Source organism: Cornus florida, unplaced genomic scaffold (genome assembly GCF_030987335.1).
Source record: "Cornus florida cultivar Cherokee Brave unplaced genomic scaffold, ASM3098733v1 CherokeeBrave_3.0.0_Hap2_Chr05, whole genome shotgun sequence".
NCBI classification, from domain to species: domain Eukaryota; kingdom Viridiplantae; phylum Streptophyta; class Magnoliopsida; order Cornales; family Cornaceae; genus Cornus; species Cornus florida.
Genome location: NW_026775575.1, coordinates 30,581,019 through 30,587,259, shown reverse-complemented (window position 1 = coordinate 30,587,259; position 6,241 = coordinate 30,581,019).

The window sequence follows — 6,241 nt, the reverse complement described above, 5'->3', positions numbered from 1 at the left end:
TCCACCACAATTGGAGGCTGCTCCAATGTTTAGGGAGCCGGCTCCTTCAACAGTTTTCAGTTTTTCGCTTTTTCGGTGATGGTGTTGGTTACGGGTTTCAGAATTGTGTGTTTCTAGATGCAGTTAGGAGCTATACAGGGATGTTTCAGTAGCATCTAAGTCCTATTAAAACTTTTGGAAGTGTCTTAATACATAATAAATTACAAAGGAATCGGTAGATTGAACCGTTATAGTTCAAGTGAACTGGTGGACTGTTTTTGGAGGTAGAGGATTTTAAGTACATAACTTTATGAGTTGCTATTTATCTGGGAATGGAAATATTGTTTAATCATGTTTCTGTAATTTAAATTAAGCATATTAGATTACAGAATGATTATAGATTTAAAAGGGACAGTAAGAAACTTTTAAGGAAGTTTACATGGTTGCAATGTTGCAGACGATTCAAGCTATTTAATTTTAAATTAACAATTGAAATAGGAGTTTGACATGTAAGTCATATAACAGCGGTATGAGATTAAGCCTTTTAACTAATATAAATTCAGTTAATGCTGAATAAGAAACTAGTTGATGTTTACCAAGCATTGTTTATATCAACTTACGGGATGTTGTGGAGTAATTATAAGTAAGCATGTATATACTGTTATTGTTATTATTATGCTTATTATGAGTTACAGAATGATTATACTTATTTCTTTCTCTGCGTTCTAAATTGTAGAGAATTATACACTGGATGTATTGAACAAGCATGCTATTTATATAATCTTGTAATACTTAAATTGGTTATGTTGATATTTATTGTCATTTATATTATCAACACGGGATGGATGGATTGTATGCACCGGTATGGGACGGTGACATACTAGGGGGATTGGCTAAAAAATGCTAAGTTCTACCTACTCTGGATTAAGGGATGGATTAACTACAAAAGTGAAATCCTACCTGTATTTTATGTCAGATCACTAAATAGTTGAGTGACACTTTTGGTTTGGAACGGATTTTAAATATATTTTTATGGTGCCACGATATGAGCCTGAGTCTCAGAGTCGTTGGCTAGGGAGCGTATATGCATTGGGATGCATAGCTGGCTATGATGGTTGGATGTGTATCCTGCTAGACCTAGGTAGTCATGCCCACCTCAGGTGCGTTTTGCATGGTGCCTTTAGTCAGGTTAAGACGGGCCTGTAGTCCAGTGAGACTCCTGTAGTGTGTATATATATATACGGACTATTTAGATATTGTTGGATTGGTTAGGATGTACATGCATATCGGGTCTCTGCTTGGGTAGTAGTAGTGTAGAACTTGCTCGTGGGCCTGACCCACTTATCATTTTTTCAGGTGTTGGACGTTTCAAGTCTTAGGGCTTGTTTGAGCTGAGCAGAGACGATTTTCCATTCTACCGACGACGTAGGACTTCTTTCCAGATATTATATTTGGATTTTTATCTTCAGTTATTTATTTTCGTTCGGGTTGGGATTTTTATTAGGGGTCCACTAGAGATGGATTCCCGAGTTGTAAACTTATGGAGGTCTTGGATTACTGAATTTAAGTATTTATTGTTAAAGGATTTATTTTAGTTTCTTTCAGCTTAAACTTTATTTCTTTAATTCATTTTGTCATCTGTGTTCGTTATAAAATATTAATTGTTCGATATTTCCCTCGGATTTGGGCCTGGGCCTGATCAACCCGTGTCTCGGATTCGAGGGGTATCACAGTTGGTATCAGAGTACTCCAGGTTCAAGTGTCTCTAAGACGTTTCGTATTAAGTCTTCCGCGTAGCGTTTTCTCTTGATTAGATCTTAAGTTTAGAATTCGTCGTATTCCTTTACGGTTCGTTTAGAAGTTACTGATGTCAAGTTTATTCTGTAATTGCAGAATGTTTGGCACTAGGAGGAGGATGAGGGCCGCGATAAAAGCAAAGAAGGGCCCAAGGCCGAGGAAGGTTACTCCGGTAATTCCCCTACGAAGGCCGATCAAGAAGGCGGAATTGGAGACCGAGGAGTTGATTCCAATAGGGGTTTCTTCATAGTACAAGTCAAGGAAAGTTTCTTGTGTGCGGGGTTGGCCACCATACTGTGTACCTAACACAACTTCGGTGGTGCTCAAAGCTGAGCCAAGTGGTGAGGAAGACCCCGAAGAAGATCAGGATGGAGGAGATACCGGAGCATCCAGGATGGAGGGCACCAGAGTTCAAGGATGACTACTCTTTTAAAAGTACTTTTAATTACTAGTAGTGGAGGAGGTATTAGTAAGGATGTAGTACAGATTTAATCACGTACACTAGAATTATGTTAAAGAATACTTTACAACTATGCGTTTAACAGTTTTGGTTTGGACAAGTTCTTAATAAAGTGAACTCGCGGTTTTGGATATCTTTATTGTGTTTTGTGATAGATTTTTGTGATATGTACACATATGGTGTTATTAAACTATATTGGGATGTGTATGTGCGATAATCAATGATTATTACAGAGGAGTGATCGGTTTTGCTCAGGCAAACAGTTGATCACTTGTAAGTACGTTGTGTTGAGACAGGATGATTACTAAGGAGTTTATAAAAGGAACTCGTGTAAATCAATGTGTGAGGTTTGGTTTAGAAGGAGGGATGTCCAGGATAGAATGATAGTCTAAAATAGGACAATTACGGAGCATTTCGTTTTGCCTTATGTGTCTTGTTCTACGGAGTATTCGAAAACAGGGAATTTTTATAGATTGGTTGGTGATACACTCATACAATAGACCTTAGAATATTTGTTTTAGGCAACACTGCCATATAGGATGGACCCGTGACACTAGATTTTGGTAGACTCAGATTTCTAGCAAATCTTTGGGTCTTGGACAGGCACACTTATGATGTGATACTTGGGATAGATTGGTTATCACTACCATGGTCAAGTTGTTTATTGTGGATAGGTCTGTTGTTTTCACCATACCTGGTCAGGATATGTACGTCGTTGCTATGCAGCATTCTAGCGGGGTCATTAGCACCTATTTGTTCCATGTGGAGGAGGAAACGGAGGATAGGACTACTGTATCATTGGATAACATACTAATTATACAGGATTTCCCGGATGTATTTCAGGAGATTCCAAGGTTGCCACCTAGTCGCGAGATCAATTTTGTGATAGACTTAGCTCCAAGCACTGCGCCTATTGCTAGGGCACCCTATAGGATGGCACTGGTGGAGATGAGAGAGCTGAGGGATCAGATTCAGCAGTTACTCAGCCAGGGCTTTATTCGTAGGAGTACATCACCTTGGGGAGCACCGGTTCTATTTGTGAAGAAGAAGGATGGTTCACTTCGCCTGTGTATAGATTATAGGGAGTTGAACAAGGTTACTATTCGTAACAAGTACCCTCTACCCAGGATCGATGGTTTGTTTGATCAGTTGTGGGGAGCCACATACTTCTCCAAGATTGATCTACGTTCTGGGTATCATCAACTGAGGGTTAGGGAGCAGGATATTCCTAAGACAGCGTTTTTCACGAGATATGGTTCTTATGAGTTTCGTGTCATGCTGTTTGGGACGACTAATGCACCTGCAGTGTTCATGGATTTAATGAACAGAGTCTTTCGGGCTTATTTAGATCAGTCTGTCAATGTCTTTATTGATGATATCTTGATCTATTCTAGGTCTGAGGACGACCATGCTAGACATCTTCGGATAGTCTTGCAGACGCTTCGTGAGCACCAGTTGTATGCCAAGTTCGAGAAGTGTGAATTTTTGGCAGCGGGAGGTGAAGTTTTTGGGTTACGTGGTGTCAGAAAAGGGGATTAGCGGTGAATCCGGCCAAAGTTTCAGCTGTGGTTGAATGGGGACAGCCTATATCACCTATCGAGATTCAGAGTTTTCTTGGTTTGGCCGGATATTACAGGAGGTTCATCCAGGGATTTTCAAAGATAGCGGGACCACTCACCTATTTAACTAAGAAGGGTGTACGGTTCGTGTGGGATGAGCATTGTCAGAAAGCTTTTGATGAGCTGAAAAGGAAGTTGACTTCTACACTGGTTCTGGCTACTCCACAAAGTGGGATAGAGTATCTTGTCTACACTGATGTTTCGTTGCAAGGTCTTGGATGTGTTTTGATGCAGGAGGAGCGACCGATTTCTTATAGATCTCGGAAGCTTAAGCCTTATGAGCTTAATTATCCAACACATGATTTGGAGTTGGCAGTAGTGGTCTTTGCCTTACGTATTTGGAGGCATTATCTGTTGGGTGAGTCCTTCAGATTATTTAGTGATCACAAAAGTCTGCAGTACTTGTTCACTCAACGGGAGCTGAATATAAGACAGCGCAGGTGGTTGGAGTTTGTAAAAGACTATCATTTTTCTATACAGTACCATCCAGGGAAAGCGAATGTGGTGGCGGATACACTCAGTTGCTGACCTGTTGGTAGTCATTCTGCTCTATTCACTACTGAATGGAATGCGTTGAAGAAGGTGGATGAATTGTCGGATGCGTTCATGGCTTGTATGGTAGTTACTCCTTCTATCATTCACAAGGTTTTGAAGGCACAACTCACGGATTAGCAGTGCATTGACAAGGTTGCAGAGATAGCTTCCAGAGAGGTCCCATTCTACTATGTTGGGGCTGATGGAGGCTTGAGGTACAAGGGACGGTTAGTGGTACCTTCTGCTGATGATTTGAGGAAGGATGTGATGACTGAGACTCACCACTCTGAGTTCTCTGTTCATCCAGGAGGCAACAAGATGTATCAGGATATGAAGTGGCAGTTTTGGTGGGCAGGTTTGAAGCGGGACATTGCTCTTTTTGTTTCTCGGTGTAGTACTTGTCAGATGGTCAAGATTGATCATCAGAGGCCGCTAGGAGCTCTACTGCAGTTACCGATACCGGAGTGGAAATGGGAGAGTATTTCTATGGATTTTGTAGAGGGATTGCCAAACTCTTTCAAGGATCACAACTCTATTTGGGTTATCGTGGACAGATTGACGAAATCAGCTCACTTTTTGCCTATTCGTACTGACTTCACTTCGGAGCAGTTGGCGAGACTTTATATTGCCGAGATTGTGAATTTACACAGCATTCCATTGTCTATTATATCGGACCGAGATTCGAGCTTTGTGTCAGGGTTCTGGAAGAGTTTTCAGCAGGCTTTGGGTACAGAATTACACCTTAGTACTGCTTATCATCCTCAAACTGATGGACAGACTGAGAGGGTGAATCAGATTATGGAGGATATGCTCCGATCGTGTGTTCTTGATTTCAAGGGCCACTGGGAGGATTACTTACCACTTGTAGAGTTTGCTTATAACAATAGTTTCCAGAACACTATTGGGATGGCACCCTTTAAGGCGTTATACGGCCGACCGTGTCGATCACCTGTTTGTTGGATGGAGGTTGGTGAGAGCATATTCTTGGGTCCCGAGTTCATCAAGGATACTTCTGAGAAGATTGCTCTTATTCGAGATCGCATGCGTACTGCTCAAAGTAGGCAGAAGAGCTATACTGATCGTCACACTCGTGCTTTGGAGTTTCAGGTTAGGGATCAGGTTCTTCTCAAAGTCTCTCCTATGAAGGGTGTTATGCGCTTTGGGAAGAGAGGGAAGTTGTCTCCACGGTTTATCGGTCCATTCATGATTATGGATCGCGTTGGAGCTGTGGCTTATCGGTTGGCACTTCCGGATAATTTGGATCGTGTGCACAACACGTTCCATGTTTCCATGTTACGGAAATTTCTGCAAGATGAAGATCGGTATCAGCATATCGTTGTTGGGGAGATTGAGTTGCATTTGGATGCAACTTATTTAGAGCCACCGTGTCGTATTGTCGACCGGTAGGATCAAATCCTTTGTAATAAGGTTATTCCTTTACTGTGTGTCCAATGGAGTCATCACAATGAGGCTGAGTCTACTTGGGAACGGGAGGACGTTATTCGCTCGCAGTTTCCTGAAATTTTGGAAGAAGGTAAGAGCAAATTCCGAGGACGAAATTCCTTTTGTTAGAAGGGAAGAATGTAATACCCCTAATTTTAAAAAGGATAGTTCTGGAATTTATTTAAATGTTTAATTGTGTTTTTAGTTTATTTAATTAGTTATTTGTAATTGTTGTGTTTGTTTGTTTATTTAATTGTTATTTAGTTCAATTTTTGTTTTGCTTGAATTGTTTAAATTGATTATTTGTTTTATTTTAAATTGTTAGTTAATATTTATTTGAATTAAGTTAAATGTTTTATTTATTAAATTAGGGTTTTATCAGTTTAGGGAAACCACGTATTTAGCCGAC